General features: G+C 41.1%; 1 protein-coding gene across 5 annotated transcripts in view; it reads left to right on the forward strand.

The window, feature by feature from the left end:
- The window catches only part of ETV6 (ETS variant transcription factor 6), a 131,195-nt gene that overhangs the window by 56,636 nt on the left and 50,747 nt on the right, over window positions 1-23,812 (forward strand). The gene's annotated exons all lie outside the window — the stretch shown is intronic.

Consider the following 23,812-nt stretch of genomic DNA (forward strand, 5'->3'; position numbering starts at 1 on the left):
ATATATACTTTGTTAAGGCCATCTTGGAATAAGTAACATGGTCTTTAACTGCTTTTTTTCACATTTACTCTGGATATTCTGTATCAAATTCAAGGCTTAGATGTAAATTCCTTTTTCCTGAAAGTAACATGCTAAGACAATTTTGTGCAGTTAGTTTATAAACCTTCCAAGTTTTCTGCATTGTCTTCCCCCTTTTTACAGTTGTGTTTCATGTATTTGTAATTTCACGCCTTTCATTTTGGACTCTTGCTAAAATTTTCACTTACCATTCCTGGTTTTCTTTGTTCTTTAAGAATGATTGCCAAACACACAGTACCTTCAGAAAAACAAATAATTGTTTGTCTACACAAAAATTTAGAGAGATGAATAAAGTTGGTGTAAGGGTTAGTGTCAAAATATCTTTACAGGCCGTATTTCAAGCCAGTCAGAATCACAGAATATACCAAGTTGGAAGGGACGCATAAAAACTATCAAGACCAACCCTTAGTCCTGCATAGGACCATTCCTAAGAGTCACATCATGTGCCTGAGTGTCATCCCTATGTTTCTTGTACTCTGTCAGCTTTGATCCTGTAACCACTTCCTGGGGAACCTGCTCCAGTGTCTAACCACCCTCTGGGGGAAGAATCGTTTTCTAATATTCAACCTAAATCTCCCCTGACACAACTTCAGGCCATTCTCTCAGGTCCTGACACCAGTCACCACAGAGGAGAGATCAGTGCCTGTCCCTCCTCTCCCTCAGAAGGAAGTTGTAGACTGCAATATCTCCCCTTGACCTCCTATTCTCCAGCTGAATAGACCAAGTGCCCTCACCCACCACGTGATGTGTTTAGCAGTGAGCTGGACATTTTGTCCAGGAGGATCCTGTGAGAGACAGTATCAAAAACTTTACTGAAATCCAAAAAGATTATATCAGCTGGCTTTCTGTGATCAGCTAGGTGGGTTACCTTGTCATAGAAGGAAATCAGGTTTGATCAGCAGGACTTCCCTCTCGTGAAGTCATTCAGATTACAACTGAAAATAAATACATGTTCACTTCCTCGATGATTTTATAGAGGATGAGTGCTTTTGTAAATCGTCTTGAGCAGCGCTAAGACCTTGGTCCTTGGTTGCTGTCCTTGGTTGCAGGGAAGGATCTGTGGCTCTGCTTGCAGGCTGACATGTCTGACATGGCTGCTGATGAGCAAATGTCTCCAGCATAACCCTGAGGCATGCCTGAAGATGAGCTTCTTCACAGAGGTTTTTAGTGGCTGGATCCTCTTTTCTATTTGATCCTGTTGTGAGCATGCTCCCCAGTTTTCCTCAGGGGTGGGTGAAGTGATCACAGTGGGCTCCCTGCCATTACAGCACTAGTTTAATCATGGCCAAAGCCCCTAGAAGGTGAGGGAGCAACTTCCTCAGTGCTGGCAATCAACAGAGAGCTGAGGCCCAGCACAGCAGAGAGGAGGTGGAATAATCTTTCTTTTCCTTTACTTCGCCCTCCAGCGATTTCACAGGGTCTTGTGACTTGTGGCCAAATCCTACCTGTGAGGTCACTCACCTGCCATGGGCTGCTCCTTTTGCCAGCTGGCCCAGAGCCAAACAGATTATAGAAGAATGCTGTTGGTGGAAGAACCCCCCTTGCCCATATTGTTCACTGTTTTCTGGAATGACATGCCAGGACTCAGCATGTCTCTTCGGACATTGGTTCCATAGCTCTTGAGCACACTGCCTGTACACAGTTTTCCTTTGTAGGTACCTGAAGGGGTTTTACCTCCTGTGTCCTGTGCTCTTCTCTTGGCTGCACCAGAAAGGTTTGATCTATGTATACAGGTCTGGCCACACCTCCTCAATAGGCCTGTGGAACAAGCACAATTAATACAGTATTAATTAATTATGGGGAGAAGCTGCTGGCATAAGAACCAAGGCTTGCAGCTTGAAAAGTGAATGCTTTGATGCTGAGCTTTAAAGAACATTTTCATCAACTCAAGCCAGCAGAGAGATTCTGTGATATTTATACCCTAGCTCTGTACAGACTCCAGAGCATGCATTTTGGGCACCCTGAGCACTAGGAGGGGGGGTAAAGGAGGAGGATTCAGAAAACATAGTCAAGGCTTGACCCTCATGAGTAAAGTTGCAGAAGTCCTAGGTGAAAACGTTGGGGCTGAAACAGAAATTATTTGTTGAGTTAGCTTAATAGGTATGAAAAGTGGCCTGGACCTGCTGAAATGAACAGGAGTTGTCTCACTGAGTCCAGTAACTCCCACAGTTTTATTGAAAATGCGTGTGTGCGTGTCAGTAAATGTGTACATTTGAGCTGTGCTTCTACTTATTTGGCCAATGTTTGGGGGAAGAGAGATGAAAGAACGAGTGTGCCTCTTTGGTTTATGCAATACTGAGAATTTCTCTCTTTTTACTTCCTCCTTCTCCGTAGTGCAGAAGGAAGTAGCCCTGGTCTCTGCTGGTCCACAAACCAGTTACTCATTTCAGTTCTGCCACTGGAGTGGGTCCCTGTGTATTTCCTAGTGGGGGCAATCTCTCTTTATGTATATAAGTTCCTCCTTCTTATTCTCTCTTTTGTTCTGATTTTTTTCCAAGCAATGTGTCTCCTTCAATATTTAACCTCCTTGCTGGCTTTCACTTCCCTTCATGGATCAGTGAATGCATTTTGTCAGAAAAAACCCTTTGTACACAAATACTTCTGTGTTCCTTTTTTTTTTTTTTTTTTTTTGCATTATACTTCTTTGTATCTCACTTCCTTGGAAACTTCCTTAGTAGTCTTACAACCTCTGGGCTTTTAACTTCCTTACTCTGGGTAGTCATGATAGTGTTGCTGGGTGTGGAATTGTTCAAGGCACCTTGATCTTTTTATTAGAGGTTTGGGGCTTTTTACTGCTCTTGAAATATTAAAAGGGTTTGTCTCATCACTGCTCTACAGCTTGTTTGCTGGTTTTTCATTTGTTGAAAGTGAGTGTAACCAACTCACAGGAGTCATTCTCTACTTCCACTTTATGTTCTCAGGGAGAGGCAGTGCCTTGTGTGGGGGTACTGATGAATGGGCCACATGCAGTAGAAGTTGTTCGAGGTTTGGTGCAGGATTTGAAGCCTTGGATCTCAGCAAAATAGGAACAGGAGATAGCACTTAATATCTGTAAGAGCTGGAATGTTTATAGATCTTCAATTTTTACAGCCTCTCTGAGTTTTAAAATCATGCAGAATGAAAAGCAGAGGAGCTGGGAGTGAGAGCAGAGGTTAACAGTGATGGTGAGATGAGCTGTGTTTGAGATGGACAGACCTGGAGCATCTGGGTTGTAAAAGGAGTCAGTATTTGCTGTTGGCCTTCTGCCACACCTCATGTGTGGGCAATAGAGATGGCTGAATCTCAGAAAGTTTGATGCTGATTCAGTTCAAGAAAACACCCAGAAGTAAATCCAGATGTCTTGTAAATTGGTTGGATTGGTAGTGTTATGGTGAATTCTCCATAATTATGATTTTCTTGTGAGAGTTCTGGGAGAATCTGGCTAGTCCAGAAAAACCCTGAGACCACAGCTTCTCACCCATGGCCTTTCTGTTGCTCCATCATTTGTAGAGAGAACATGTGTGCAAAAAAAAGCCACTGGAACTCAGACATGAGTTAACAATCAAAATTTATTTCAAAGCTGAGAAGCTTTGATTTTTTTTTTTAATGTGATACATGGATCTCTGTGTACATGTGTATATTTAGATCCTGCAGAAAGGAGGCTCACTCAAGCACTTGGGGTTTATATGCAGAGAATGTAACCTTCCTTTTTTCTTTTGTAGCTAATAACAATTAAATGTCTTATGACCATTTCTTTTAGGCAGAGTTGTAAAATTGCTGCCTATGATGGAAAGAAAGTGGATGCAGAAGGCAGTGGAAGGTGCTTTTTGTGTCACACGCATTGCCCAGCAGGCTTACAATGCCATCCCCATGTCTCTGCAGTGCCAGGCAGGCTCAAGAGGGTTAGGCTGTGTTTGAGACCAAACGCCTGGGTTTGAACTGATCTTTTGATCCGTTTTTCCTGGATCAAGTGTACAGAGTCAGCTGTACTAGATATGTTTGAAACTTCTAAGTCGGCTTAAAATTGTAGATGGAGCTCAGTCAGCTGCGTTTAATGCTTCTTACTGAGTGCACTTCATAAGCCACTTCCCAAAGAGTACTAATGTGAAATGTCATCCACAGTCTTAACACCAGTTTGGAAGCTTAAATAATCAGAGTAGTATAACCCATTGTAAATAAAGGTAGCTTACATGGATGATTTTGTCCTGAAATGACTTGGCCACCACTCTGAAGTGTTTTCACAGTACAGTTTTATAAGTCAATATAATATGAACAGTGTAAAGGCTGTAAAAATACAATTTGTGGTACCAAATATGTCTCTTGACCAGCTCTAAATTTGAGCATCGGGACAGTTGCATTTTAATAGAACTTGACAACTGGAAGAGCAGGGACATTCTCTGTATGAATAAAATGCCCGGTATATCATTGCAACTTGAAGTTATGCTCATCTACTAAATTAACTGCTCCCAGTGTCACTCACAGTTAGGATTAAAGTAAATTATTGTTATTTTAATAATGTTCTTTCTTTTTTCTTAAGAGACAGCAGCTCATTTATATAGGACCACCGTACAGGGTTATCTCATTCAGAAGGATGTTGTGGTTGTTAAGCAGAAAACAATTATTGATGTGAGTAGCTCATAACTTCTTCATGTGATTTTACAGTAAGATCTGTGAATGTCCCTTGACTGTAGAGTTAATCAAAGATATTTGTCAAAAATCAGTCACAGGTCTCAAATTTGTACAGCAACTCTGCATTGATTTCAGTTTTACACTAAAATTGCTTGGAAGTTGAAGTTCTGGCACAGTCTTGTTGAAGCTCATGAATTTCTGGAGAGGTGTCTTGATGCCTTGTTTTTGTTCCAGCTCCCATTCAGGGTGTGGTGGTCTCATCCACATGGTCATTTTTAATGTGCTAGGGAACCTTGCTAGAGCAGACTACTTCCCCAGTCCTCCCATTCCCAGGAAACTAGAGGGAGAAATAGAACTCTACAGTTTGAGGAAAAGGTAGTTTTGTAGTTTTATAGTTGAATGGGTTGGCAGGGAGAAAGTTACCATGTGGCTATGAAATCATATGTGGTACAAAGAAGGTGACCAGGAAAATTCACAGCCTTAGAGAACAGCAAATCCAGGGATCCAACATAAATCATTGGGTAACATGTCTAAAAGAAACAAGAATGAGGACATATCACTACATAAATCACTGCAGGAAGATGCAATGAAAGATGTTTTCAGGGCTGAAAGTCTAAATGGATTTCTAAAAGGAATCAGATAAACCTGTGGAGGGAGGGATAGGCCGTGGGGTCAATATGGAAGCAGTGGCCTGAGTGCAACCACAGCTCATGAAATCCTTAAACAACAGAAAACCAGAGGCCGAGATAGATAATATGTATTATAATAGAAATTGCTTCATGTTTCCTTATTCCTTATACTTTCTGTGGATGTATCTACTATTGTAGATGTTTGACTAGATGGCTCAGGGATCTTTTCTAGTATGGCAGTTTATATATTTTACCACATCTTGTAACCATCTCCAGTGATTGGACAGTAGTGTGGGTGTCATCCAAGCAGATATATGTTCTGTGTGCATATGTGATGCCAGAGGGCTCTTTTAGGTGATAACTAACTGATCAGCTAGAGGCCACAGAAAAGAGTTAAGTGGGGGGATTTGCCTTCAAGTAGTTCTGACAAAAGTCTCTTTACACAACAGTTGTCCAAATCACTGAATGTAACACCAAGAGCAGCAAAGAAAAAAGTCTTGTAAATTGGGTGGTGAGAGAACAGGGCAAAGCTAGCTGGTGAAGAAAGGAATAGGAGAGGAGGGCAGGAAGAGCCACCTCCTGGAGCTTCAGGTTTAGAGACCACATTTCCTCCAATAAGTGTTTGAAAAGGCAACTTTGAAGTTGAAACTGAGGGGGAAATGTGCAGAGCCTCTCTAGCATGTAGGTGTCCAGTGGATTTTAGTCACCTCAGCGATTCTGTTCGATATTTTTTCCCTCCCATTCACCTTCAAAAGGACTGCTTTAATTTTCCTGCTCTTGTTCAGTCCTAGCTCCAGTTCAGCTTGTGCCCCTTCTATGACCCTGTCTCACATCCATTTAATGTGTAACACAAATTTCAGTTCTGTTTCCTCTCTCCCCCCCAACAACAGGCATAGTCATTTATAAAAGTTATTCAGTATTACTTGTGATTAGAAATGGTAAATTAAAAACTAACTGGAAGTCTGGTAGCGCTTCTGATCTGTGTCGCCTTTTCTAAGGTGCTTCATAAAATACTGTATGTTCTTATTCACTCTAGCCTGGATGTTCTTGGCCTTCTCACACTTAATGATTCACAGGATGTCTGTGAGATTCGTTTTTGTAAATGTAGTTCCCTCCCTTCTCCTTTGCTTTTGAGTCTTCACTGCAAGAGTTCATTAAGTAAAACCTGGAGTACATGTAAGGGACAGACTTCAATCTCCAACATGCCATCAGAAAGAGATCTAAGAGTGCAGAATTTCCCCCCTTATTTCCAAGCAGAAGATCAGAACAGTTCACGAAGCTTTTCTACAGCTGTTTCTCAGTTATGTGTGTCCTATGTCTCTCTTATGAATAAAGGTATTTTTTTCTAGCAAAAACTGAGCACCTTGTCCCCTCTGAATGCTCCTGCCTGTCTTTGGGGAGAAGGGAGCAGGAGCAAACTCTGCAAGAGCGGAGCTATGGATCCTAGTGTGCTGGCTGCAGTAAGCAGGCAGGGGTATTTGCAGGGCTTGCATGCCAGAGTCTTCAAACATCTCTGCTCAAAGGCATGAGCTGGGCTCACTTCTAAGGGAAATTTCCTTTTTGGGGAAGTTGCTGCAAAGGAATTTCCTGTGTGGGCAGACAGAGCTTCCTGACTTGAAGGCTTCTTGGAAGGGAAACTGTTTCATAATGAAATGATAAATTAAAGACATACCAGCCTGGTTTGCTTCAAAACAGTTAGTGAGAGAGCTTACCATGTATTCCTGCACAGAATGAAAATAAATTACATCCTGACAGGAATCTCCGTTATGGAGCATATCCTTCCCCCAGCCTTCCTCCCTGTATGTCTCGCTTTCCTACCTTCCATCTCCCTTTACAAACCCTGCCCTGCTATTTGCTTCACTGTCATCTATCTTTTGCTGTCCCCTCTAACCAACAGGGCAGGGAGTGTGGTGGTGGAGATTGTTTGCTCCATGGAGCAGGCAGCTCAGGTTTAAGCCCTGCTGTGCTGGCTGGAATGGTGTGAGTGGCCTGATATAAGTCATAGAAGTGGCATGGGCCTGCCCTGAAAGCTGGGTGCAATGTCTGCTGATACGGTTGTGGCAAGGAGAAATGAGGGGTATTGATAGTGAAAGACTTTAAGTCACTGCTATAAGGAATGTCTTGGTGCACTTATGAAAATATCTGTGAGGAGGAGTTGCAGATAACTGTTTCCTGCTACATAAGAGTCAGAAAGGACCTTTACTCCATCCCTGTCAAGACACAATGGAGGGAGAGCATTGCCAGAGAGCTCAAGCTGTTTTCAGTAGGCACAAACCAGCTTATATATTTCCTTGCTCTGCCCTGTCCCAGTCTGTTGAAAAGGGAAGGTGAGTGCTTATGGTTGGCTGTGCCCTAAGGGATGCATATGGCTGTGAGCTCAAATGAGCTGGGTAAAGAGCTTTGATTAGACTGCTTGGTTTGCCTAACACATTGTACATGCAGTTTGAGGATATAATTTCGGATGGCATGGGGTACAGGGAACAAACAAACAAGAGTTTCATGTTACCTTTCTTTGCCTCAACTGTATTGTCTGTAAACTTGATGGGTGATTTGCTCATAATATGTCGTTCCACAAAGTGTGGCATCAGCATTTTTTTTTCTCCCTTGAGAGAAAGTCTTTATTCCCTGCCTGCTATTTGGTTGGCAATTAAAGCTGTTCTAATTCTTCACAGAAGTCTCCAGAATTGGTGTGTTTTATGTGCCTTCTCCTGCCAAGGAGGCCTTATCCCTTTCCATTGCTTAGTGGGTTTCTTAGGAGTTTTGAAACACTGAAATTGCTGGCAGAACACCGCGTGATTTTATAATAAGTATTGTGATTTGGGGAAGTTTTTCTTAAAAATGTGTATGATGGACTGCTATGAAAGTGAAAGAATTTCAGGTTTTATTTGTATTTTTTAGAGGAATTTTCTGGTCTGTATAAAGACAAACTAGAAAAGGTTGTTCACGTGGCTCAAAAGTCAGATACAAAGTGCTCTGAAAAAAAATATATTCATGTGATCACATGTGTATGTTTTTTATAGGTTTGGTAGTTTTTACCTTCTCTTTGTTGAAGGTGTGTTGCCTCGTTTTAAAATTCTTGGAATTGGTAGTTCTGGAGGTATTCAAGAAAGGGGTCTCAAGTATTAATATGGGAAGTTATCAGTAACAATAGGTAATCATTCCTCTTATTTTGCAAATCTGCAAAGTGTAAAGTCTGAAACGTAGAACCTGGCTCTTTGTGATTGATATAACACACCACATCACATGCCCATGGTGCATGCCAGCACCATGAAGGCAAATCTGATTGTGCAGTGGCCAGGGCTGTCTTACAGCTGTCTGAGGAGACAAATGTTGCTTAAATGAAAGTTAGGAAGGAGCTGTCCTAGGAAGCCTGTACTAGGGACATGCCAGCCTCCGAGTTACCGTGTACAGGAGGTCATCAGAGGAACAGATTTCTGCTGTATGGTACTACACTCTCTTCTTCATTCAGGTGTAACATAGGGCCAGATTGGGTTGAAACTAAAAATGGTTAGTAGCAGAAAAGTCATCAGCGTGGCTTGCATTTTGAGGTATTTACTTTCCTAAACAGATGAAAGTTGTGTGGAAATGCTCAAGTGGCAACACTCAATATAGTTTTAAGTAGTTCTAGTTTTAAGGAAGCAGTTTCTATAGTCAAGGTGTAGTGTAGATCAGCAGAGAACTGTATGAAAATACCTACTTTGCTTTAAATCTATTTCATAAGACCCTTGATAATTTTTACTTGCAGTGTTTTTGCTTGTAGAAGTAGATTTGGAGTTGAGGATGGTCTCTCAGAAATAGCTTCAGTGCCAGACACAGTGCCTGTTCAGCCCGAAAGGGCTGAGAGGGTGTATTCTCAACATTTGCCTAGTGGGGATGACATACCATGGATGGAGCTGTGTGCAGGCTTACCATTCAAACTGTTTTGTTTTGAGCTGTGAGGCACCCAGAAGTGTACTAGGCAATGTGACTACAAAGGGTGGATAAGCACACACTGGGCTCGGGGCTTTTATGCTGTCACACTTCTTGATAGCATTAAATTAATGATTAAAATCAGCATGTTACATACTGTTTACCCGAGTTGCTCTTCTTTTCCCCCCTGCTAATATATTTTGTTCAGCTAATGTCCACCTAAAGAAACATCCATTGCATCTTCTACATTGCCAGCCTCCTTCTTAGGCTAAGATGATGTGCCCTTCTCTCTCTGTGTGATTGATACAGCCCCAACCAGTTATGGGGTTTGTCATCCCTCCTTTCCAAACTGTGAACCCCCCAGTATATAATCTTTCCCCTTGAAGAACATGGAACTCATTTCTGTTGCCCTTTCTGTTTTGAGCAAAAACTAAACAGAATTACTTCTAATCTACTCAGAATTAAAATCCAGGTAACATCTTATGATGGTAGCAGCTATGGCCATGTCAGGAGGCAATCTGAGTGGGAGCACTCAGATGAGCCGCTTACAGAACCGAACAGTTTCACCAAGGTTCTGTCTACAATAGAGGTTTGCGTTAATCAGGTGCCACTCCAGCCTTACTGTGCAGCTTTGTGATGGTGAGTTCCAGTAAAATGTGGGTGGGAGGACACTTAATTTGTAGTTGTTTTTCATTGCTTTAAACACACACACTGTTTGTTCTTGGCATGATATCAAAAGAGTGCTGGAAGAAAACAAGGTAGAAAAGGGATGTGAAAATCGCAACCACATGACTGATCTCTAAGGGTGTTGTTCCTACTTCCACATGGAAAGCCAGGAGGTTCCTAGGGCCTTATCTTGAGCTCTGTCCCTCCATGTAGTATGTATTTCTTCTTGAAATAAGAACTCTGGACTACAAGACATGTCTCTACTCCAAAACAGTTCATTTTGTTATATGTTCGTCTGTTTTAGTGGAATTTCTGTGACTTCCTTTGTGAGACAATTTAAGACTTGCCTGTAGGAGGCTGACATTCAGCCTGTTTTCCTTTGAACAAGCTAAGTTTCCATCTTCTGTATTACACTTAGTCAGACCACACTGAATCTCTGCTTGTGGGGTGCTTATACCAAATATTGCAGGCATTTCTCTCGCTAAGCTGTTTGCTTCTCCTACAGTGCAGCATGACGTATGTGAAATGCTTCTGGAAGCTCAGCAGGTTTGGTGTGCTGGAAAAGTTGGGGAAGGAATATGTGAGACAAAGATCATTTCAAGGTAGCTGTTCTTAGTCTTCTTCCTCTACTACTCTGACTCACAGGTTGTTGGGACAGTAACTGATATTTTATCCAGCTGGATTTTGTCCTTATCATCTGAAAAGTTTCCTTTTCCATCTAAGTGTAATTCATAATCATATATCTATTGCAGCAAGAAACATTAACAGGAAAGTAATATAAACACTCCAACTGTGTTTTACTTCCTCTAAATATCTATATGTTTGTATTGAGAGAGTTAGTAAATTAAGAATAGAATAAATCTTTACAGTCAACCCTAGGCGTTGAGATAGGTTTGTCTCCTGGGGATCTGGAGGGAGGGAGAATTATGTGTGCAGCAATGCTAGTTGATATGTTGCCCAAGCTGTCCCTGTGTGACAGCATTTCTACATGGTAACCAGTTCTACACCAGCTGCATTTGCTTCCCATGAGAAAGTGGATTGAGTTGAAGGGTGGAAAGAGAAAACTAGGGACACAAGTTTCCTCTCTTGCACAATCTCTATTTAGGGATTTTCCGTCACTATGCCAGATTATATATGAAAATGTTTAACTTCTTAACTGCTGAAGGATGTAATGATTTTCTCCAGGAAATCTGTCTCTCAGTATTTGAACAAATGTTACTTGAAGGGAAAAGGTGAAAAAAGGGTGCAGCTCCCCACATAACTCCCTTTACTAAAGCCTGGGTAACATGGTAGTGAAGACCTGAATTAAAATTCAGCATAAAACACAGGTAAAATAGGCAAAGTCAAACTCTTCACAGTCTCTAGTAATTTGAATTTTTTCCCAATGATCCTCCTTTAATTTTTTGCAGGGCAGATTGCAAGCAGTGTCTGCCTAAGCAAGGGGAATTCACAGTAGGTTTACTTTTTCAGTTACCTTTCAAAGCCTTCTTGGAGGTAGTTCGAAAAACTGCTTGAAATCCAGAAACTAGAATTTGAAAAGAAAATATTTTTCCTTTTTACAGAATGTCTTTTCAGTTCAGCAGTCTTGAAACCATAATCCCTTGAATTTCCCTTGTCCCTTTCACATGTCAGAGATTCAGCTCTGCCTAGTTAGACTAATGTGACCGTAGCTGCTTGGTTTAAATGCTTTTGCAGGTGGAGAGTTGGCTTTTCTGAAGCAGGTAAAAGGATGTGATATGTCTCTTCACACTGACACTAAAATTGCTTATATTTGGGAAAAACTGCAAGATGCACAAAGGGATATTTTTCTTAGGGAAATTTCCTTTCTACGGAAGTTAGTCATATGAAATAGCTATTGTTATTTTTAAATCCAGTATGAGCTGAGGGAGTGCCCTGATTACACATTTCCTGGAAAAGTCCATTGGTGACGTACCATTGACTAATGAAAATCGCTGGTTACAAGTAGCTCTTTTGTATTAACTGTTTGAAAAGGAAAGAATATTTTAAAAGTACAGGTAGTGACATTTCCTTGTTCTTCCTTTTTAATCCACCATCAGGGACCCTGTTTACATCATTAGTGGCTACAGATTCATGATCTCAGTTGGAAAACACTAAACTATTCTGATATAATGAAATAAGTAAAATCAAAGCCATGCTTGCTGTTACATGCCATTAATGAGTCTGTGGATCTTAATGCCACAACCTCAAAATGCAGGGAGGAAGAAGAGAAGTACAAAGGAGGCACAACAAGCATGACAGTAGATCAGTCAGATTTCCCATGAAACTCAGTATGATGCTTTATCTACTGGTGAGCAGCAGCCTGCAAAGAGCTCTGTAGTACCTACCTAGGGGTTAAGGATGGACTTTAGTGTATGTGTGAGAAATTCAAGTCAGAAATGACAAAAGCGATAGAATTGAACTTCAGCATTTCAGTGCAACTAATTCAGGTTTTTCTAGCCTGTGTTAAGCAAGTGTCCAGGAAATCTGGTAGTGAATGAACAAGAACTTGTAAGTACCGTTTTAGCTGTTACATGTAAGACTCTGGGAATTGCGTTGCTTATGCTCAGAAGAGCATGACTTGTGATTGCAATTTGTTCAACTTAAAATGACCTTCAAACCTTACTGGAAGGCAACCTAAAGAAACAAATAAAAAACCCCAAACTCAACCACCACAAAAAAAAAGCACAAAAGCATAAAAGTCTGCCCCCCCCTACTTCTATTGTAAGAGGTGGGGGTTTTTTGTTTAAAATCGTCATCCTACAACATTTTGTTTTGAGTTTAACCCCAGCAATATTAACATGACAAAATTATGCAAACAAGGAAATTTCCATGGGCTGAATTGCACAATTTCAAGAAACAGTCTGTGTTATTAAATAAACATGAGTGCTGATGCGTTAACATTGAAGGGCTGTGCACTCTCTGTAGCTGCTGGAACAGAGAGAATAAATATCCCTTTCTTCTTCCCTGTTCATTGACTTCACACACAATAGGGTGTGAATAGTACCTGGCTGTGTCTGTGCAGTGCCAGAATACAGGGATTGTTGGGAGTGCATAAGATTTACCATTCAGTTGAAGAAGTAGCACTAAGAGAAGATATGAGCAATGCTGCTGTAAGTGTTAAAGCTATGCAGTGAGAGTCTAAAGTGTTTCCTAGTGCATTACAGATTTTCCTTTTTATTCCCATGGGATTCTGTATGGCCTGTGACAACAGCTAAATCTGGGATATAGTAACAATTTCCAACACCACCACCAATATTTCTGTGAAAGATGCAATGCAGGCACCAACCTGGCAACAATATACCTTTCAGCTTTCAGCAACATGCTGTACTTAAATCAATTAACTTTATATTCTTCCCTAGAAATTTGAAGTTTGCCCACCAGGCTGCATCCTAGGTGCACTTCCATAAATGAACTACTAGGCTGTATTGTTTTTCTGCTTTTTCCACTGTATAAATTCACATATGGCCCTGTTATGCCTGTAAGGGCAAAATACCTCTTTTGTACTTCAGTCTATAGCTTCCATTATTACAAGAGTGCTTGGCCTTGGTAGGGATGAGTCTTACATCAATTGAGATAATTAAGTGATTAAGGTACATGGAAACTCAACACCAATCTCTGCCTTTGGGTGAATGAAAACCAAAACCAGTAATGGCCATGAACAGATTGGTCTGGGATATGTAAGGTGTAGCTGTTGGAGGAGTGAGACTCTAGAAAAGTCATCCAACAGGATTAATGGCTCAAGCAGTCTAAGCAGCTGATGGAGCTGGTACTCTTTAAACAGCATTGCTGTGGAGAGGATTCAATTTGGGGCACTTTAATGAAGGGTGATCCTGTAATGCCCTGGCCTGCACGACAGGTTTAGGGAAAGGTAATTGGATTTACCCTGGGCAGTGTGGAGGAGAAACAACCAAATTCTCAGGAGGTTCAGTAACAACTTTCACTTGCAAGTTTTAGAACATTCAAGTAGAATAAGATACTTAACAAATGTGAAAACATCCAGGCAAAGTAAGGCACTTCTCAAACTTTAACTCAGCAAACTTTAACTTACCCAGATGCAGCAAGGCACTGAGTGGAAGTTTTTTATCCAGCTTACCATATATTTTGAGAAGAAGAAGGTAGGAGAAGAAAGAGAGAGAGAGAAGATAAAAAAGGAAAAGAGAGAAAGGTAGATAGTCACCACCCAGCATGGTCTCAACAGCTTCTAAGTCCCAGGCAGTGGAACATGCTGCTTGGCATACGTGTCACTGTCCTTTTATCTGCTCCTGTCTGCTGGGGCCCTGCTCCACACGTGTGCCTTCGCTTTAATATTTCCCACAGGCAGTTGGCCAGCACCATTTTGGTGTGGGCCATGCAGTCAGCCCACCTTTTTGGGGCAGGCTGTCAGGTTGGCTGCTGCCATTTTGGTGTGGACCAGAGGCTTACTAAGGCTCCAGGGGGCAGGGATGGGAGCAGTGGCCATTTCACCTACACCGAGCTTGCCCTGTTTCCTGTCCCTCCACTTCCCACCTGGTGGTTTTGAGCCAGTCAGCCATTCCTTTGGTCTCCTACAGATCCACTAAGAGATCTCTTCTAAACCAATGTGTTGTGGTCTTTATAGTTCTGTGTACTGCTTGCACAAATCTGGAGTTCGCAGTGAAGTTTTCCAGGTCAGGATTTATGAGAGGCCTAAGATGGGTGCAAAAGCAGAGATTTATTGTCATTCCTATGGTTATCACATGCCACAAAACCCCTTGTCCCATGTAGGCTGAAGGTGTGTGTTTATTTGTGAAAGGGATTAGAGTTGAGACTAAGATGATGGCAGAGTTGATAGGAGCAAAAGGATTGCATGAGGAGTTACAGAATTATAGAATAGGTGTTTTCAGTGAAACTGAGAGTGGAGGGGTAGGCAAGAGCCCTTCAGTCTGCTCTGTGAAAAAAGAAAAATGGGGATCCAGACATAAGATAAGCTCCCTGCATCGGGACAGAAAACTGGCATATTTGGCAGCATGTGACTTGCAAATGTGTGCAAAACATATTATTCCAGCAGAAGTATTTTTCTGAAGGCTTAGTCAAGGAATATAGATGAATGCATATAGTCTTGCATTTTATTGGATGATCTTCAGCTGCTGAGACTCATCAGCCAAATGACAGATGTGATTTCTTTGTCTGACCATCAGAGTCAGTGTGTCATTCTTCACTTACACACAGTTTGCCCAGTGCTTGCATTATTGGTAAAAACTGTCCCATTTGCTGCATTTAATGATCTACAGGTTATCAGGCCTTCTGCAATCCTTTATTGGCTCTGACACTTAACTGCATAAATCTCCTTATTTCCCTACCTTGAAGAAGGTCCTTTACAAGGATAAACACATTAGGTCTTAGAAAATATGTTGAGATGTGTTGATGAAACATGCTTTCTTCCACTATTCCACAGTATTAGCAATAACTCTGTCTTCTGAAGAGGATAGAAGGATAGGGAATGTGAGTCAAAAGCCATTGATAGATAGGCATTTATCTAACAGGCCTGCCTTTAGAGTAGAAGAACTGGGAACATCTGAGGGAGGATAACTGCATGCAGCAGGATGCCTCAGCACTGAGTATTGTGGAGAGAAGCTGGAACCCCATAATAACCTTATCTAACCACATCTGTGTTTCCAAAGTCAGTTTTAGATGGATGTCAAGTCTGTAGCATACAGCAACAACTTGGAAGAGCACAGAGAGTGAGCAAAACATGAACGTCAATTGTAGCTATCAGGACTTGAATGTAGCTACATTGTTGTTGACACCTTAACTCTTCTCTGTGGTCCATCCCCAAAATGACCACAAGGGGCTGTGAACACTGACAAAGATGAGGGTGGCATTTTGGAAAATGTTCTGGCACTCTTACTGTAAGCAAGACCAGTTAGCTTGTTTTTTCACTTCTAGTGGTGAACACACATGCTGTGAACTTCAAAAAGAGTATCTCTGACATATTACTTCTGTGAGATTTTATTTCATAATTCTCTTCACATAAAAACAAAAGCAGATTTCGTGTTTTCCACAGCATTTCTGTAGTATGAAAGGCAATATAATCTTAATTCATTTTAAGTGCATTGATTTGACTGTGATGGTAAAAAGAGTTTTGGTCTTCTTGATGTCATTTCAGAAGGACAGCAATTGAACAGATCTTCAGCAGCACAGAACCTGTGTAAAAGGAAAAGAGAATTAATCTTCAGTATCTGAGCCCAGTACCAATATTTGTCTTATTTTAAAGGCCTTGGCACATGTTGCACTTACATAACAATAGGGAAGTAATTCACTTTATTGGTGGTTTACTGACCTGGGTGGTTTCTGTCAGTCATAGACTTCCAACTATTTACTTTCTAGGAAAATAGAAAGATGACTACTAAACATGTCAAAGAGATGGCTCTTAAAAGACAGTAACTGTCTTTGAAAGCCCATGTTCCTTGGCAGTGCCACAGAGGTGTCTGCAAATACAGAAGACTGAGTTAGAAAGACATAAAGCTTTTGCTAGTTGAGAGCTGTCTGATTGTTTTAAGTGAGTCTCAGCAGAACTAGTCCGATAATGCAGAAAAATTTCCAGCTACTCATGCCATTTTAGGTGGAGGAGATAAGCTTCTTGTTGTCCAGGTATCTTCAAAAGCTTTAGAAAACGAAGAAACAGTATTGCTAGAGTTGGTTCAGAGCCAGTATTTCCAGTCCGTTCCTTCATGTGAGACTCTTTCATGCTCTTATTAAAGTTAAAGGAAATAAGGAAATTCAGTCTGAGTCTATTACTCCTATGCTTGTGGTTGTTCTCAACCAGATTCTGTTTCATCATATTCTATGCTTGTTGTGAGAGAAACAAGGTACTGAAACAGGAATCTTCTTTGCAGAGATAATAAAGAAGATAGATGAGGAAATCTTAGGCTGCACTGAAGGAATTGTTCCAGTGAGGTGATCCAGGTCCTCTGACTCTAAGCATCTTGTGCAGCCACAGTCAGCGACATTGAACAACTTCAGCTGTGTAAGATCTGGTTGCAATACATGAAGCTGCTTCAACAACTTTCCCCTCTCTCTTCCCATATCCTCAAACACACCAGAATTCAAATGTTTCAAAGACGGAGTTCATTATGCCTTAGAACTCCTATCTGTTGTGATTTGGGTTTTTTTTAACTTTTTTTTATTGTTTCTTTTCGGTATAGGCTTTCTTCGCACAGAGCCACGCCATCTTTACTTCTTCTAAACCCACAAGTACACAAACCATGTAGCGTGTCACAGACCTGCTAAACATGGTTGATATTTGCGTCATTGATCAGTCTGAGGGGAGAAATGGGGAAGAGGGGCCAGTGAGAAGGGAGAGCATGATGGCTAAGGGGAGCACTAATAGATTTGGTTTGAGTCCAAATCATGGTAGCAGTGATCATCACTACACTTGGTGGTGATTCAGTGTTTTCTGTTAAATGAACGGATTGTGTCTGTCCTGTCCTCAGTGAAGAACTGGCCGTGCACATCCATCTCATATCATTAAACCAACTGTAGGTTTATCTGTGAGCTCAGGGCTAATATTTCAGGCCTGGAGGAATCAGAGAGCAGAAGAGGCTCTCAAAGCTCAAAGTGGCTGCTCTGTGTCAGGATTGTCCCATGGCTGAGGCAAAGTCATGTAAACTAGCTCTTCTATAGTCTACCAGTGGTGACTTTGTTGATGGCTGGTGCTTCATGCTTTCCTGAGCACTGACTTCCCTACTGATACAAAAGTGTCGTGGAAAGTGTTAGAGAAAATGTAACTGGAGAGTACAGCATCAGAAGGGAGAGGGAAGTCAAGAAAAATCCACTTTTCAGCAGAGCAAATTAAATTAGAAAACTCAGCATTTTGTCAGTCACTTCATCTCCTGACATTTCCTTCACAGTTAGGACTTTAATAATCAGTAAAACAATAATGCCAAAACATGTACAAAGATTCCAATCATCAACTATCATAAATATCTTCAACACATGAAAATGCTCTTCAGCAAATAACCATTAAGAGATTAAGTCTCTTCAGTGAATAAATTGTTTGGTATGCTGTTGACAATTTGTTCAACATATTTCACAGGCTTAAGGAGTCGAAGACCTTGACAACATGCTAATTGTCCATACCTGGCATGGAGGCAATATTAAAGCCTTGGTAGTATTCCATGCCATTGACAAAAGTAGCATTCACTGGAGGGGGTTTGCTAATGTAGTCCTTGATTTGCCTGCTAATAAATGTGAGTGTATATTATGATGATGTTTTCATACCAAGATTCTCAAATACCATTTTTGCTGAGGGTCTTTCAAAACCTTTATAGTTTCCCAGAGGAACTTGGTATTGATGCTATTACTACTGTCCATTTTTGGAGAAGGAAAAACAGGTTCCAGTTTTGCTAAATGTAGTGAACCAGGGTAATGTAGTGCCTGTGCTGGAAAATGCCCGTCCTACCCGTCTGTTGCTCTGGCTGTTATTCTCAACTGCATGCTGGTTGCTGGCAAAATCTCTTTTACTACTGTTCAAATATTGAGGCTGAGAAACTCTGGATTAAAACTGATGTTGGGAGAAAATAGTTGAGGTTCAGTTCTTTTACCTTGTTAATTTCCTTGATCAGAGTGTTTCAGGGAGCTGTGTGAACACTGGAATGTGAGATGGGAGTAGGTGGGACTTATTTATTGTGGCAGTGCCACTTTAAACCAACGTAAAGTAATCGTAAAACTGTGGCCTGATGTACAGGTAAATAGCCTTTTGAAGGTGCTTGGTCATGTCACTCTTGTGGGCTTCCCCAAGACAGCTTTACTCTAATAAGCTCATATGCACAGGGTTCCAGTCAAATCGAGTCTTTTGCTGCTACATCTGGTTTGTAGCCAACCTGGCCTAGCCCACATCAACTACAGATGAAGTGGTGAGTGCAGAGCAGAGATGCAAAATCCAGTAATTCTCATCTGTATTCTCCAAAGTAGTGAATTGGTTATTGATGTTCTTCCCTTTTTTTCATAACGGGAGGTTTACAGGCATGAAGCCTCTACTCCTCAAGTGTAAGATCAGCCGGGGAAAAAAACAACAAGGAAGCAGTTTTTCCTGAACCTTATTTCCTGGCAGGGTATGGTTTTCAGCTTTAAAAGGAAGTATGGGGCAGAGAGAAGTCCTGTAAACATATTCACATGTGCCAAAGCTCCATCAGCTTTTGCCTTAACTTAAATCTCACAGAATATACTGACTGTGATTCGTTGTCTTCTCATAAGAGCTTGGCATTAAATTGTAAATTCCATATACACACAAAGAAGAAAAAGAGAGAACAAGTGAGGCTGTGTCACATCTTTTAAGAAAACCCTGAGTCTTCATTATTTCCTCTCCCTGCTTTCTGAAATACTTTGAAGATTATGGAAGCTGAGATCGTCCCAAGGAAAATTAAAATAAATATGACTGGACAAGGTACCTTGAGAAAGTGTCTTAATCACCTGCTGCTGTGACTGCAAAAGCCTTCCACCTCACCTCTGCAGCTGAAAAGGTATCACTCAGAAGAATGAGACTTCACTTTCTTAGAAGCATGATGGAGATCAAAAGTAGTCAGGTGGTAATAAACTCTGTTTTGCTCTACAAAGTAACAGTCCAGCATCTACTTCCTTGTTTTTAAAGTATACTGCAGAAAAACAACTGCTACATTGCTTCATTCCTGCAAGGTCTTTGTTTCATTGCATTATAAAAGCATTGGTTGGTGCACGTATGAATGGTCTCTATATGGGCATGTTAAACGTTGAGTATTGTGTCTCAATATTCTTACTTTTGCTGATGACACTACATAAATAATGTCACATCTCTCTGAGCTGAATGTAAAGACAGACAGATACCACACACTTAGGTAGCGCAGGGGATGTCCCCTGCAGCATCTTAAAGGAAGCTCATCCAAAATTCAGTTCTTATCCATGATGCTGGTCATTGCTTTCCAGTCAACCTTGCCCAAGCTTCTGCCACATAAATGGCGGGCATTGTGATTTTTAACTGCAGAGCTGACTCCTCTGCTTTGGATACCTACATGCTTTTACCCTACATGTACTATCGGGAAGATGGCACACCTCCTCTACTAGTGTGATTTATGGCCACTTTTTGGTTTAGATTAGAGTAACAACTTTTAGGAAGCAGAGACTAGATCGCTGACTTTGAGATTACAGCAAGGAAATTATTTCCAAGTGATGTCCATCTGTGTCACTCATCTTTTGGAAGAACCAGGCCCAAGAGTCTAGAGGTTGTGGATGTTTCTCCTAAGCCCACCTAGGACTGTTGGAAGGCCACTGCAGGGAATGAAAGAGTAAGGCAAGGAGATCTGATGGTACTGGTCTTCTGCAGACACCTGCTATTCATCTAGGGTTTACAGCCAGTGAACGCTCCTGTTTGTCACTGTCTGGAGGACAGGTCAGTTGTCTAGTCTCACCTGTCCGTCCTCTCCTACTGCTTCATTCTGAAACACATGCAAGTCCCTAGCAAAATGCTGTTAGAAGCAGAGGAGAAAAAGCTGTAATATTTTCCTCCTACTGGCCCTGCTTCCTGGTGGTTTTCTTGGAAAGGCATGTTTTGGTGGTTGCAGGCTGTTATCTTCTAGGTTTTACTGTCCCCCACTCTGAGAGAGCTTCTTGCAACATGAACGCTGCTCACAGCTCTAAGCACACTTAATTATGTCTTGGGTTTTGTTTTGTCTTTCATTTCAGGGACTTAGAAATACTTAGACTGTTGATAGTAAGCTTTGACCATTAGGGCTTCATTCTAAGCACCAGGAGGCTTACATTTCTAAGCCAGAAATGAGGTGCTGAATGAGGTCACCATACCAATAACTTTTCTTGTTTATTGTTTGTCTGATATATGCATTTATCAACAGCTGATAAATAAATGAGAAGGTTTTTGTTGTGATGTAGGTCACTGGGTCGCAGAGTTAGTCAGCACATTTTTGTCAGTGATACGGAGCGAAAGGGTTATCAGTATGTGCACCTAATACATCCATGTTCTTGTTTTATACTTGGGTGTGCTGAATGAATTAATTAGATCATTCTGTGTGTGTGTGTCTATACATCTCCTTCATCAACTGCTGGTGATTTGCAGAAATTTGTTGCTGCCTACCATGGACTTTAAAAGATGAATCTTGAACAAATAGCCAGTCATCATCCTGGCTACCTGCTGTATTTCTTCTTCACTATGCACTATGTCTGCTTCAGAAACTACAGTCCCTGTGCCACTTCGCACTAGATTTTTCTTTCTTTCTCTGCGGTTACTTGCAGATGAGTGTGTTCAAGTATGTGTTTAAATTTCAGTGCTTTAATGTCTCACTGTCTGAAAATGGGAGGATAGGGAGCTGCCAATCAGGAAATCATATCTGAAAGCTAGAAGAATGGAAATAGTGAGAAGCCAGGCACATTTTTAGAGAGGTGTAATGAGGGAAACAAAATCCTAACACAAATCCAAATGTCCCTAAAAGTTTTGGAATCTCAAGTGGAAACCAACCCCAGGTACTTGTACATGTCCAAACAATTGGAGTGTCAAATTACAAATTCTTTGTAGATTCTACAGTGCCCACAGCAGATTTTTCAAAATGCTTAAGGGTAATGGCTTTTACTGGGCAGGATGTAACACTGGCACTTTCAACAAAACAAATCGTCTGGTCCAGAGAGCAAAAATATTCCAGGAAATGGTGCAATTGTATACTCAAAATATAATAAATACATCACTAAAGCTTTTGTGGCATAATTAGATATTCAGGAGAAAAAGTAAGCACTAAACTCACTGTATTGTCCAGCTGTCAGTCATGGATGTCATGGTCTAACCTCTGTTGTAAGACAGCTCTGTCACACTGCTTTCGTGGAAATGGGAAACGTCTTTTGTAATACCTCCTGTTTTAACTCTGACATTTCTTCTTTACTGCCTTGAATGGCTGAGTATTTGACGAGCAAGCTCCAGCCATCACACTGATGTGAGAGGATAGCTGAAGTCTTGGTACTGTGCATAGTCCATCATGGCTTGCTTGGTGATTCACTGAGGAGGCTTTGTCTTGCAGCAAAGTTAGCTCTTAAAGTCGCTTTATTGCCTTGGGGATTTTTTTTTTGTTTTCCTGATTGCAAAGAACTATAAAGCAAAACACCTCTGGAAAAAAAAAACATTGACTTGTTCTTTATTCTTAGTGATCTGTTTTCCTTAAAGACTAAAGGAAGTGTTTTGACTCTGAACTTATGTGTTTGAACTCTGGTGATCATTAACCTGCATGGAAGGGCATCTGAAAATCTTACCCAATGTCTCTTGGGCTTCATAACTTTATGAATTTGGAAGATTGAAACTGAAATCTCTTTCCTTTCCAAAATACTAACTTTATTATGTTTATGAGCAATTATTCAGGATTTGGAGAGTCTGATTTACAGGAGGGGTATGTCTGGTGAAATAGAATGAAAGCAATTCTTTTTAAGCATTTCCTTCTGTTGACTTTCTTAGTGGTAAGATCAGAACTTGGGCCATAACTACATGAAGTTCACAAAAAGGGGAAAGATCCAGAATTCCTTTTATACCACCTATCACATTTCCACGAAAATGTATCAGCAAATTGTTTTAAAAAGGCAAATATAACTTGTGTGTGGAATCTTAACAAACGTTGCATCTGTGTACATCAAACAGACTTTATTTCTGAACAACATTTAAAGTAGAAAACCTCGCAATTCAGCTCCAGTAGCATATATTTTCATGTTGTGACAGGGGCTACTTTGGACATGCTTGTGACTCTAACCGTAACTTCATTTTTTTTCTTTGTGACAGTGTTTGGTTTTGCTCTGTCCATCTCTTCTTGTTCCTAATAACAGATGTTTGCCAAAACAAATGTATGTGAGTGATAAAAGCCAAGAGGAGTGTCTGTTGGACCACAGGAAATTTCCTGTGCAGGAAGAGAACTTAGAACTTCCTGTGGAGCAGGGCATTGTGGGTCTGTTGGCAGAAGTCCCTTTTCCACAGCTGCTGTTAACCAGAAGAGTATGGAAAATAGTCAGCACTGCCTTTTGCAGTTACACAGTTCAAGGGAAGAGCCTGAACTTAAAAAATCCACAGCATAAGCAAATGCTAAATCAGAGTGGGTTTGTAGATGATTACTCTCAAAACCAAAGAAAATAAGAATGGTGCAGAATTTCAGGTCATCTCTGCTCATATTCCCATGCTTCATGCTCACCTTATAGACTGACTTGATGTACATGGGAGGATCCCAAAGTTTGATGCTGCTAGAAGGAGAGCTCTTCAAGCTTGGTCCCCTGTGCCTGAGAATGAAATATGTGCTTGGTACCTGCACCGTGTACGCCACTGTAGCCTGGTAGGTACCTTGCAGGATTTATGAGAAATTACTAGTCAGCCTGTACTCTCCAACAGGGTTTTCCCCTGCCAGTACTGTCCCTGCCTGAAACTTCCCGGTGGGTACTTCCAGGCAAATCATCAGGTGAGCCAGTATTTCAGTATGCAATACCCTTCTTACAGAGCATCTTTATTTTTGCTTATAGCAGACCTGCATCTCTTTCCCCAGCTCTCTGAAATAACATTTAAAGGCAGGGGAACTGCTCCTGGAGGGAGGAGTTAGGAGACAAAAAATTAGGAGTGGCACAGGATGGTAACATAAAAAGCTATAGTAAAAAGAAAGAGATAACTGAATAATAGGAGGAAAGTTGTGTGGTTCAAAGGGCAGAAAGAGTAGGGGACAGAGAGAAAAAGACACCAGGAGCACAGATTTTATAAACAGGGAAACTGGACAGTCTAGAGACAAATGTATTTTTTCTGGCAATATGTACAGAGCATGATTAGATCCTGCAACACAAGAGGGGATTTGTGAGCCAGGGACTGTCAAAACTGTTATTAGGTGATGGCAAAGTGAGCTTGATACAGACACTCAGCAGTTCATGCTAGACTGCAATCCCAACTTCATCTGTGACAACAGTCATAAGGC

Source organism: Pithys albifrons, chromosome 3 (assembly GCF_047495875.1).
Source record: "Pithys albifrons albifrons isolate INPA30051 chromosome 3, PitAlb_v1, whole genome shotgun sequence".
NCBI classification, from domain to species: Eukaryota; Metazoa; Chordata; class Aves; order Passeriformes; family Thamnophilidae; genus Pithys; species Pithys albifrons.